Genomic DNA, 13,459 nt, shown 5'->3' with positions numbered 1-13,459 from the left:
AAAAAAAAAAAAAAAAAAAAGAATACACATAGGTATCAAGACATTAAAAAACAGTGAAAATTTTAAAAAATAAAAGATTACATAGGGCAAGGTCTGGGAGGGAACACAGAGCTTCAGTGCCCTTCCCTGGAGGAGTCAGGGAGCATCACCCTCCCAGCACTTCACTGTATTCACCAACCGGGAAGCTCCTCCAAGCCTAGGTGTCGAGAGCTTTTACTGAGGTCTCATTATGAAGGCATGATTGATTAAACCCTTGGCCATATGACTGACCCCAACCTCTGGTTCTTCTCCCTGGATAGCGTCCCCAAATCCAAGAGCCATATGTTAAGTTTTCCCAGTCATTTTTAAATCCTCTTACTTGACTTGAGGTGAGAGAGAAGTGCTCTGGTCCCCCCTCCCATCCTGGGAGAGGGAGCATAGCATACTTGCAACTCTCTCCAAAACAGCGTGAATCAGCCAACACTGGGCAGACCAGTTTTGAAGAATTCCTATTGCAAGCTCTGCATGATGGTGTCTATTGCTAGTTTCTCAGCCACTTGGGCCACTTCAGAACTTTTAAATCGCACTTTAGGTTCTATTTCACAATGCTTAACAAAATACAAAAAGGTCTCTGTTTTCATGGATTTTAGTGCCTATTAAGAGATAGAGATAGTAAATAACACAAACAAATACATAATTGGAAACAATGCTGAGTCTTATAAAGGAAAGATTCACTAGATGTGAGAGACTTTGGCGGCCTCAGTGAATCATGCCTTCTGGAATTTTGCCCTTGAGTAATCCCCTTTCACGTTGACACTAGGTTTGGCCTTACAATTAACTTTCACCACTGGGACATTCCAAACATAGTGTAAGCAGAAGTTTGATGAACTTGCACATGGGATTAGGCCTCTTGGAATGCACTTTCTTAGAATCCAGTTGCCAGTCTGTGGAGGAAGCCGAAGCAGCCACATAAAGAGGTCCACATAAGAGTTAACCAAGGAGCCTGGCCAAAAACCCCCACTGGGCTCCCAGTAGGTGGCCAGCATGATATACCAGACTTGTGACCGTGTAGCTATCTCAGCACCCCAACTGACACAACACCCCATGAACCAGAACCACCTGATTAACTGATATGGCTTGACACTGTGTCCCCACCCAAATCTGCCAATCTGAGATCTCCAATGTTGGGGAAGGGACCTGGTGGGGTATGATTGGATGACAAGGGCGAATTTCCCCCTTGCTGTTCTCATAATAGTGAGTCCTCACGAGATCCAGTTGTTACACTCTCTCTATCCTGCTCTACAATGTGAAGATTTTTCCTGCTTCCCCTTCACCTCTGCCATGACTGTAAGTTTCCTGGCGCCTCCCCATCCGTGCTTCCTGTACAGCTTGTGGAATTTTTAGCCAATTAAACCTCTTTTCTTGAAAAATTACCCAGTATCAGGTAGTTCTTTTAAGCAGTGTGAGACGGACTAATACATCAACCAACCAAAAGAATTATGAGAAATGATACCCTGTTAGTATTTAAACCACTGAATTTTGGAGTGATTTGTAATGTAGCAATAAACAACAAAAACATAAGACTATGAGAACAAAAACAAAAGACCTACCTAATTTGGAAAATTGAAGAGGCTTTTCCAGAGGAATCAATAATTTACATATAATCTGGAAGAAAAAAATATATAAGTTAACTTCCAAACAGAGACCAGTGTCCATAATGGCCGTGTTTGAAGGGAAGGTGATGCAGTAAAAAAACAGAATGGATATTATTCATTTTCTTTTTGTTTGTTTGAGACGGAGTCTCGCTCTGTTACCCAGGTTGGAGGGCCATGGCACGATCTTGGCTCACTAAAACCTCCGCCTCCTGGATTCAAGTGATTCTCCTGCCTCAGCCTCTTGAGTAGCTGAGATTACAGACACCAACCACCATGCCCAGCTAATTTCTGTATTTTTAGTAGAGACAGGGTTTCACCATGTTAGTCAGGCTGGTCTTGAACTCCTGACCTCAAGCAATCCACCCACCTTGGCCTCCCAAAGTGATGGGATTACAGGTGTGGGCCACCACACTCGGCCTGAAAAACAGAATGGAGATTATTTTCTTGTGCATATTTGCCTAATTATAAAACAAGTTGAACACGATGGCTTATACCTGTAAGCACTTTAGGAAGGAGGCCAAGGCAAGAGGATCACTTGAGCCCAGGAGTTTGAGACCAGCAAGATAATGAGTCTCCATCTATATAAGAAAAAAGAATATATTTTTTGTTAATATATATATATTAAAAATATATCTATTACATATACATACATTAAAATATATTAAATATATATTAAAATATATAAGGAGAGAGAGGGAGAGAAGCGAATGTGTGCATACATTTATTTTATACAGCAACAGTATAGTTAAGAAGGAAATAAAAACCCAGAGCTAAAACTGATAAGTCTATTCTTGCTTATTAATACAGACTTGCCATTAGAGCCATCTGTGACATATACACATTGTGCTGGGACCATCTGTAATGTTCCTAATCTAATGGCTTAAACGATGGCTCACACCCTCATTAGAAGATATTAGCACCTCAAAACACATTTGTTGGAAATAGCAAGGTACTGATCCCTTCAGATGCTATCAAGTGGCTACACTGTAAACTAATGCACATCCCAGCAAGAACAAAGGGAACCAGACATTGAGCCCCTTCTGTGGATGAGAATATTTGACAAACTCATACATTCTCTCATTAATCTCAGTAATCTTAAGAGCAGGTATTATTTTTCCTTTTCTACTTATTAAAGAAAGTAAGGCTTTTAAAGCTTCATTAGCTTGCTTGATCACACAGCTCGAAAGTAGTAGAGCCAAGTTTTAAATCCCAGGCTCTCTGCCTCCAAAATCTGCATCTATAATAGCTGTTGTTGGTTGCCTTCCCTGTTGCAGCTTCCTTCTTTCTTCCAGACGTTTTTCAACACCCATATCCTCCCATCCAGCCAGTGAGCTACAAGGGTGGGTCTCTTGCCTACACAGTATTGTTTTTTTTTTTTTTTGAGACACTCCTCTCTCTGTTGCCCAGGTTGGAGTGCAGTAGCATGATCTAAGCCTCCCAGGCTCAAGCAATTCTTGTGCCTCAGCCTCCCAAACAGCTCAGCTACAGGCGCATGCCACTATCCTCAGCTAACTTTGGAATTTTTTTGTAGAGACGGGGTTTAACCATGTTGCCCAGGCTGATGTCAAACTCCTGAGCTCAAGCAATCTGCCTGCCTCAGCCTCCCAAAGTGCTGGGATTACAGGTGTGAGCCACCACGTCTGGCCCTCCAGTAGTATTTTTTTCGCAGCAGGTGCAATTGGCACTTGGGGCTGACTAGTTCTTCCCTCTACAGGGCTTTCAGATGCATCTTAGGATGTTTAGCATCCCTGACCTCCACTTGCCATCATTCTAACAACTCAAAATGCCCAGCACACACTTGTACAGCAGTGCTCAGCCTGAGAAGGGCCAGTTCACACCAAATACTGCACCTCCTGTCAATGATGGGTTCAGCAAACTACTCAGCAACTGGTGAGCTGTCCCTTCAAGGGGATTTCCCTGTGATGTAGAAAGATTCATGAACAGGAAAGCAGTTTGGGCCAATGAGATGTAAGGGGAGGTCTGCTGGGCTGTTTTGCACCAGAAGCTTACATACTCTGAAGAAACAGCTTCTTGGCCCTGAAGGTTTTCACGTATGGTGATAAGACCCAGAACTCCTCTACCATGTCACTGCTACCTTTATAATGAAGCCACAACCTGGAGGCAAACAGATCTGAACAACTCTGAGAAAGGCAGCTAATACAACTGATCACGATGAATCTCCGGACTTTTCAGTTGAATGAACAAATTAAGTCACCTTTATTCTTTAAGCCAGTACAGTTAAACAATAAATCCTTAATGCTGGGCTTTCAGTTATTTGTGGAGGCAAATATCCTACCTGATATAACAACTTTTTTAAGTCATTAGGCACTACTGTCTTTACCTAGAGCACAGGACATGCCCATTTGGGCTAGTGGCTATGAAGGGGACAAAGGAATAGATTTCAATTTTGGAATTTGCCCAACTTTCTGCTCTCTTCAGTTTTTGTCTGTCTACCATGTTGCTCCCTACTCTAAGCAGAAGACATGTTCTTTTTCCAGTTGAGTGGATTCCTTTGCTTGTCCTCTCAGTCCCACCTTTGCCTATCCCCTCAGAGGTCTCTCTCCATAATGTATTCACCCTCTGTCTAGACTTTCCAGCCTTTCCCTTTCTACAACTCTTTCCCCAAAGCATGTGCACATCTCCGGACCTGCCCCTTGGTAACCAGCCCTCCCTCAGGCCATGCACTTCTTATCTGTGGCCCTTTGCTTTCACCCGAGATAGCCAAGCTCCTTAGAGGTGACCTTTTCATCTACTTCTCCACTTCCTCATGTTTGCATTCTCCTCTGCCAATTAATCATCAAACTACTGCTATCTGATTGATGCCACTAACTTCTCTAATGAAACTGCACTGGTAATATTCACTGATTAGTTCCTACATAATAAATCCAATAAGCATTTATCTTTATAATGTCTAACCTTTCTCCTAAATGTGTTAACCAATTCCTCCTTCAAAAATTCTCTATTGGGGCCAGGTGCAGTGGCTCATGACTGTAATCACAGCACTTTGAGAGGCTGAGGCAGGCAGACTGCTTGGGCTCAGGGGTTTGAGACCAGCCTGGGCAACATAGTGAAAGCCCACCTCTACATAAAAATACAAAAATTAGATGGTACGGTGGCATGCGCCTGTAGTCTCAGCTACTTGGGAGGCTGAGGCAGGAGGATTACTTGAGTCCAGGGGACAGAGGTTGCAGTGAGCCAAGATCACACCACTGCACTCCAGCCTGGGCCACAGAGTGAGATTCTGTCTCAAAAAACAAAACAAAAAAAAATTCTCTTTTGGGGCACATATACTAAAATCGGAATGATACAGAGAAGGTTGCCATGGCCCCTATGCAAGGATGACATGCAAATTTGTGAATCATTCTATACTTTTGTAATAAATAATAAAAAGAGAAAAAAATTCTGTCTTTTTTGTGTTTGTGCTACCATCCTCTAATGCATGAGCTCTTAATCTGGGGTCCATAGACCACAGGAATATAAATAGAAAAAAATATATATTATTATTCACTGTGAAATTCAACATTTTCTGCAGTTATGACAGCTGGCAACCAACCATGGTAGTGTAGGCATGCCCATGTCTTTGTCATTAATAGAAATACAGATGTTTTTTATCATACAATACCACTGATGAGAATATCTTGTGATATTATTTATACTCATCCCTACTATTATAGTTATTAGACATCTTGTTAGATCTCCTTATTTAATTTGTTAGTAAAGAAACATATAAAATATTCTAAAACAAATTTGTTTTTGTGCAATCACCTGATGGGCTCTTCCCGCCTATTGCACAGACAAAATCAATTCACCAAGACGGTGACACTGCAGTAGAGAAACAGTTTAATTTTCTACAAAGGAGAACTGAAGTTATCACTAAATCTGTCTCCCTAAAGTTTGGGAGGCTAGGGATTTTTATGGACAATTTGGTGGGCAGAGGGTTAGGGACTGGGTGCTGCTGAATGGTTGAGAATAAAATCATAGGCATGTGAAAACAGTCCTCATGCTCTGAGTCCTTCTCTGGGTGGGGCCACAGGACAAGCTAAGTCATGAGTCACGAGTCTGGGTGGGGTCAGTCTGAAGAACATTTCAAAAAAATCAATTTTCAAAGTTGGTCAAGGTGACTCATGCCTGTAATCCCAGCACTGTGGAAAGCCAAGGCATCTCTTGAACCCTAGAGTTTGAGACCAGCCTGGGCAAGATGGTGAGACCCTGTGCCGACAAAATAAAAAATATTAAAGTGTGGTGATGTGCACCTGTGGTCCCAGCTACTGAGGCAGGAGGATCTTTTGAGCCCGGGAGTTCAAGGCTGCAGTGAGCTGTGATCATACCACTGCACTCCAGCTTGGGTGATAGAGCTAGACCCTGTCTTTAAAAAAAAAAGTTAGGTTCTACAATAATGATAATCTCCTTCCTTCCTTCCATCCTTCCTTCCTTCTTTCTCTGTTTCTTTTCTTCCTTCTTTCTCTCTCTTTCCCTCCCTCTTCCCTCCCTCCCTCTCTCCTTCCCTCCCTCTCTCTCTCCCTTCCTTTTTTCCTTCCTTCCTTCTGTTTCCTTTCTTCCTTCTTTCTTTCCCTCCCTCTTTCTTCCCTCCCTCTTTCTTCCCTCCTCCCTCCCTCTCCTTCCCTCCTTCTCTCCCTCCCTTCCTTCCTTCCTTGTTTCCTTTCTTCCTTCTCTCTTCCTTCCTTCCTTCTGTTTCCTTCCTTCCTTCTCTCTTTTTTCCTCTCTCCTTCCCTCCCTTCCTCCCTCCCTCCTTCCTTTCTTCCTTCTTTCCTTTTTTTTCAAGAGATGAGGTCACACTATGTTGCCCAGGCTGGTCTCAAACTCCTGGGCTCAAGCAATCCTCCTGACTCAGCCTCCCAAAGTACTGGCATTACAGGTGTGAGCCACTGTGCCCTGCCAATGGTGATATAATCTATAGGAAATATTGGGACTAGTGACCTCTGGCCACATGACCCCTGAGCTGTAAGGGATTATGGAACTACACCTACATTTTAGCAGAGTTCAGGCCCTTCCCATAATCCTATTCTTATGGCTTTCCATTAGACTTACAAAGATGGTTTTTGGGTCCTGAGGAAGGAAAGGGTTCATTTTATGGAGGGACTATAATCATCCTTGCTTTTAAGTTAAACTATATACTTAAACTCTTCCCAAAGTTAGTTTGGCCCATGCCTAGGAATGACCAAGGACAGTGTGGAGGTTAGAAGCAAAATGGAGTCAACTATGTTAGATTTCTCTTACTGTCATAATCTTTGCAAAGGTGGTTTCATTTGCAACATTTGGATAAAAATTTCAATATAATTTAATTTCTCTGTAATCTTCTGTATTTTATTTTGTACCTTTAAAACCATTGTTCTGAGAAGACACCAATGAGTTTCACCAGGCTAAAGAGTCTACAGCTGCAAGAAGCCTGTAATAAAACAAAACACTGCCTAAAGTTTCTGCTGTTCCCACTTTAATATATATATATATAGAATTACTGCTTCTCAGTCCAGGTTTGAAGCTCATGCTACAAGGTCCACTACCCCTCTTTTTTTTTTTCAGTTTTTTTGGCTTCAAAACCACCTGTGATTGGTATTATAGTCATTGGGTTTTACGACTCACCTAAGAACTCGGAGATAAGTTTGTACTCTGAGCATTAATGTTAAATGTCAACATGTCATGATGCCAGACATCTTGTGAAGATAACATATCCCGAGTGCTTCCCATAATCTCAGCACTGCACAGTAATCCTATCACTTTGATATTCTTTTTCCCATTTTACAGATTAAGAAACTGAAACACAGATGGAATCAATGGCATGGCTAGGTCATATGGTCAGTAATTGATGAAGCTGGAGGCTTAATAATTTTATTTTAAAATAAAATTATGGGAGTGACCTAAAGATCCAGCTTGGATCCCAGGGCCAGAACTCGATAGTAATTTAATTGAATTTGTTAAGGTATCTAAAGCGACTGTCATCACAAATGGCGTTGGCCAGCCTTAAACCCTCAAAAGAAGAAGGTCTCAGAGATAAAAAGCAGTATTCTCTATTAAAACATGATTCATGATTTAGATCCCAAGAACTTCAACCACAAAAATAATTTGTTTTAAACATGATTCGTGGGAGTTTTTCATTCATCAAAATATTTGGTTCTTGGGCAAAGCCATTAGGCCAGGGTTATAAATGCCTGCAGAGGCCAAAAAGATTAATGGTGCTGTTCAGAGTGAGACAACAGGGTGTGGTTAGGGCTGATGAAGTAAGAGAGCGAATGAGCTGAATAAAGGCATTGGGATTGACGCTTTTCCCTAGAAAGGTCATCCCAAAAGTGAGATGGGTGACTCGTGTTCTCTTAGCTTAAGGTCACTAAACATTCCATATGCATTATCTTTACCCAGGAAAACAAAAAGCTAGTTGCACAAATTTTAAAATATCCCTGTCTCTGGGACAATGATTTCTCATTGCAATTTGACCTTCTGCTTTTAAAAATCAGACTCATAAACTAGGTTAATATAAGTCCATTCCTGAAAGATGGATTCACTCTTGATATACAGAGAAATCAGGTACCTAAGCCTGATTTACTATACATACCAGCTTGTGAGCTCTCTTGGGAGACACAATGTATCCTTGCTTTGTGAACACAAAGCCTACATCATTTTCTTGTGGAGGACAAATATGTTTTTCTTATTTGTTATATGCTGACGATTTTTAAATTTGTCTGTGGAGGTCACAACTCTTTGTTAGTCCCATAGAATCCAGCATCTATCACTACCACTTACTAATGTAATGACATAAGAAATTATTTGACCGGGCACAGTGGCTCACGCCTGTAACCCAAGCACTTTGGAGGCCAAGGCGGGCGGATCACCTGAGGTCGGGAGTTCAAGACCAGCCTGACCAACATGGTGAAATCCCATCTTTAAAAAAAAAAAAAGAAATTATTTAATCTCTTTAAACATCAGTCTGTCTATAAAATATTCAAAAATTTAAAAACCTGTATCAGGTTTGCTGTGAAAATTAGATGATTTAGTATTTTATTAAACATTTTTGATTGCATTAAATTTCTAGGAAATTTTAAGAATAACTAAGAGATTCAATAGATATACAGGTAAAGGACACAAGCATGTAATCTACAATAGAGGAACTACAAATATCAGCAGACACTTGAAAAAACATTTGGCCCCCACAGTTATACCAGTTTATATAGTATTTCTATCTCGAGCCCAGGCCACTCCCCCAAGATTCAAATGTCCAATTGCTCATCTGACATCCCTTGGAAGTCTACTGGCATCTCAGTTCAACATGTCTGAAACAGAATCTTTGATTCACTCTCCTTTTTCCCACATACCTGGTCTACTGCTACCTCAATTAATTGCATTACTTTGTTCATCAGGCAAAATATGCAGGAATCATGCTTATATTTTTTCTCTTTCCAATTCTTCCATACACAGTCTGTCAATGAGCTGAAACTAGTGAGGTCCTGGACTCTTGGGTGCTGCCCGGACCCACTGGAATGCCAGAACAGGAGTGACTTAAGCTCCTCAGGGAGCTAGGGTAAACAGATACCCTTTGTCTTGTTTCACATGCACACAAAAATCTTGCCCTTCTAGAAGTTCACCTCTCAAAACAATACCAGCCAAGTAGAAGAGGAAAAGAAGAGCAAGTATCTAGGGACCCCGATTTGCCTGGATACCCATCTGGGTGATTTGGGGTGGCCAACTTGAAACAGCTTTTTTTCCCCCAAGCCATTCTCCCCTGTTCTCAGCCAGCTTCCTGCAACCATGAGGTCAAAAAGTAAACCAAATATCTTTGTGCTTTGGCATTTGTGATGGGCAAGGTACTCTAAAATGCAGGGTTCAGGGCAGGACCCCTTTCCTCTGAGTTTAAGAAAGGCATTGAGTGTTTTTTTTTGTTTGTTTGTTTGTTTTTGTTTTTTTTTTGAGACAAGGTCTCGCTCTGTCACCCAGGCTAAAGTGAAGGGCAGGAACATGGCTCACTGCAGCCAGCCTCAATCTCCTGGGCTCAAGCAATCCTCCCACCTCAGCTTCCCATGTTGCTGGGACTATAAGCACATGCCATAGTGGCCTGCTAACTTTCTGTTTTTATAGAGACAAGGTCTCACTTTGTTGCCTAGGCTGATCTCAAACTCCTGGGCTTAAGCAATCCTCCCACCTCAGCTTCCCAAAGTCCTGGGATTACAAGCATGATGCACCACTGTACCTAGCTTTTATTAATTTTATCATTCATCTCTATTGCTTTTATTGCACATTCTGTTAACTCTTTTATGAACTCTTTGTTCTAATAAATAAACACATGAAGGTTTTTCATAAATAAATCAGGAGTCTACTAAAATAGTATATTCTAGCTGTGTGAGATTTTGGAAAATGTTTTCATTTATGTTTGAATGTTCTTTCCAAATCTTTGAAAATATGCATTCTGAGTTGAAAAGTTTTATAATAGGTAAAACTCACCCACGTTTCCAATGCTGGGCACAGCAGGTGTAGTAGACAGAAATATAAGATGACTCCCAAGATTTTTGCACCCTGGCATACACATATCTTTTTCCAGTTGTTCAAACACTAAACTTAGGTGCTCTTGTGAAGGGATTTTGTAGATGTGAATAATGTCCCAAATCAGTTCACCTTAAGATAGAAAGATGATCCTGAGTGGGCCAGATGTTATCAGTTGAGTCCTTAAAGGGAATAGCACCCTTCCTGACAGAGATTCAAAGCATGAAGAATTAAAAATGAGGGAGATTCTCTATTGCCAGCTCTGGAAATGGAGTAGGTCATGTGTTAAGGCATGCAAGTGGCCTCTAGTTGCTGAGAGCAGCTCCCAGCTAACAGCCAACGAGGAAATAACAACTGAAAGGAGATAAATCTGGCCACACCATGTGAGTTTGGTAAGGAACTCAGAGTAGCAGATGAGGATGCAACCAAGCCAACACCTTGAGTTTAGCTTTATGAGATCCTGAGTAGAATATCCAGTGACTCTATGCCCAGGTTTACCACAACGCTAGAGGCTAAAGACAATAGCCCCTTATTGTCTCACAATGCTGTATTGCTTTTAGCCTCTAAGGTTATTTAGCAATTTAGTAATAAAAAGCTAATCCAGTAGGATATGCTAATATTAAGATACTACTCTACATCATATGATGCAGTGTGAATCAGCACAGCAGAGATTGCAGTATCTCTGGAAGCCATTTCTATACTGGACAACTCTTGGCAATAATTCAACTACACATGCAAATGACCAAATTAATATATCTTACAAAACTAAATGCATCTTCAACAATACTCTTCCTTAACCAGTACCAAAAAAAAAAAAAGATCTGTGGATATTCTGTAACACCTCCCAACACAAGAGGAAGTGTAGATGGGAGTGAAGACTAAAGAGAGACAATAGAATTCACTGATTAAGATTTAAATATCTTACTTTTGCGACTTTTTATTTGCAAAAAAAAAAAAAAAGGAAAGAAAATTGATCATGTGAACACATTTGCATTAAAAGATGTTTTTGCAAATTGGGGGCCCTCAACTTAAGCTCGATTAGGTTCACAGTAAGCCTACCTCTCTCTTTACCCATAGCACTTGGCAGAGTGCCTGGCATCTGAATGACAGGTCTCAAATATTCTTTCTCATATAATTGCATTCAATAAATCCTTAAATTGTTATTTACTTAAATGACTTTAAAATTTTCTTGAGTGGGCCAGGCGCATTGGTTCATGCCTGTAATCCCAGCACTTTGGGAGGCCAAGCCAGGTGGATCATTTGAGGCCGGGAGTTCGAGACTAGCCTGGCCAACATGGTGAAAACCCGTCTCTACTAAAAATACAAAAATTAGCCAGGCATGGTGGCACATGCCTGTAATCCCAGATACTCAGGAGGCTGAGGCAGGAGAATTGCCTGAGCCTGGGAGACAAGGTTGCGATGAGCCGAGATCGCACCCCTGCACTCCAGCCCAGGCAACAGTGCAAGACTCCATCCCAAAAAAAAAAAAAAAAAAATTATTGAGTGAATTAACACTACTTGAAGGATCCCTGTAAACTGAGTCTACTTTCTATTTCTTATCTACTGGGTCACTTATAATAAAACATGTTACATGTTTACTTCCTCATTTCTGCGAGGTCAAGAGATCGAGACCATCCTGTCAACATGGTGAAACCCCGTCTCTACTAAAAATACAAAAAAAAAATTAGCTGGGCATGGTGGCGCATGCCTGTAATCCCAGCGACTCAGGAGGCTGGGGCAGGAGAATTGCCTGAACCCGGGAGGTGGAGGTTGCGGTGAGCTAAGATCGCGCCATTGCACTCCAGCCTGGGTAACGAGCGAAACTCCGTCTCAAAAAAAAAAAAAAAAAAAAAAAAACCCAAAAAAAAAAAAAAAAAAAAAAAAGAAAGAAAAGGTAAGCAAGTTTTTGTATTTCAATTAGTAATTCAATAACGTATCTGTTTTTTTAAAGCAAAATAGCTTATCTCAGAGTTCAAATCAGACAATCTCACCATTGGTATTTGGATTTAGTGTCTTTTGAGGTGAAGTAAAAGAAGAACCTTTCAGAAATGCATGCAGTTAATTCAAAGAGAGGAAGAAGGATCTCATTCTAAAGAGGCTTTGTCTATAATTGACTTTTCTAAAGGAAAAATCAAACAAAAAGTATAGTGTATCAATGCCGAATACTCTGCTCTTTCAAACAAATGTTTTCATATTATAACTTGTATCAGCCATAGTATCAGGAAAATTAAAATATCCATTTACTAAGAGCAAAAAATGCTCTTCAGTAACTCTGGTAATAAAAACTTTGAGATAATATTCCAAAATTACATAAGCCTGCAGTTCTTGTAATACAGATACTAAACTGTAGTATCAGAAAAGATAAAATGATAGTGAAGCTTCCCTACTGGTTTGCACCGTAAACTTGCTTATCTACAGGCAGTGCTTCCACCACCACCATTTAGTGTAAATTTTGTTAACCTGAAACTTAAAATGCAAAATGATGCATAATATACAATGCTATCTGTAATGTTAATAGCTGCTATAATATTTGAATATAAGAGTTTTCACAGGCAGGAAAATATGCAGTTTCTAAAAAATGATTCAAAGTTCATGAAAAAGTGGAAATAAATGGTTTACTCTGTTGTCCACATAAATCCACAAGGACTTGGAATGGAAACAGACAGCAATTATTATCTTTAAAAATCCTTTCTTTAATACTTTGGCATTGCAGTCTAGCTTCAAAACAATTGCTCTGAATATAACTTTTTTTAAAACTGAAAAAATATACTTTATCTTCCTTTTCTGACTACACAATTATTTTTTTCTTTTTTAAATCAGAAACTCATTGCTTGCTAATGACTATACAATTATTATTGTTGTTGTTGTTGTTGTTTAGAGACAGGGTCTCACTCTGTCACCCCAGCTACAATGCAGTGGCACAATCATAGCTCACTGTACCCTAAAACCCCTGGGCTCAAGTGATCCTTCCAAGTGGATAAGGCTGCATGCCACCATGCTTGGCTAATTTATTTTTATTTTTTTTAGAGATGGGGTCTTACTATGTTGCTCAGGCTGGTCTGGGATTCCTGGTCTCCAGCAGTCCTCCTGTGTAGCTGGGATTACAGGTGTGAGCCACAGCACCAGCCTAAAATAATTATTTTTCAGTTCCTTATTTAAAACATTCTTAGCAGGACAGGCATAGTGGCTGACTCTTATAATTCCAGCACTTTGGGAGTCTCAGCCAGGCAGATCACTTGAGGTCAGGAGTTCAAGACCAGGCTGGCCAACATGGTGACACTCCATCTCTCCTAAAAACACAAAAAGATTAGTCAGACGTGATGGCACTTGCCCATAAT

At 40.6% G+C, this 13,459-nt stretch overlaps 1 non-coding gene across 1 annotated transcript; it reads left to right on the top strand.

The window, feature by feature from the left end:
- Positions 1-4,903: 4,903 nt before the first annotated feature.
- On the top strand, positions 4,904-5,007 carry LOC119473983. Its single transcript, XR_005203265.1, has one exon. It is a non-coding gene; the product is annotated as a U6 spliceosomal RNA (small nuclear RNA).
- The last annotated feature ends 8,452 nt before the right edge of the window (positions 5,008-13,459 follow it).

Source organism: Cebus imitator, unplaced genomic scaffold (genome assembly GCF_001604975.1).
Source record: "Cebus imitator isolate Cc_AM_T3 unplaced genomic scaffold, Cebus_imitator-1.0 Scaffold199, whole genome shotgun sequence".
Classification (NCBI taxonomy): domain Eukaryota; kingdom Metazoa; phylum Chordata; class Mammalia; order Primates; family Cebidae; genus Cebus; species Cebus imitator.
The sequence above is the reverse complement of the archived record's forward strand: the minus strand, read 5'-3'. Positions and strand labels throughout refer to the sequence as shown.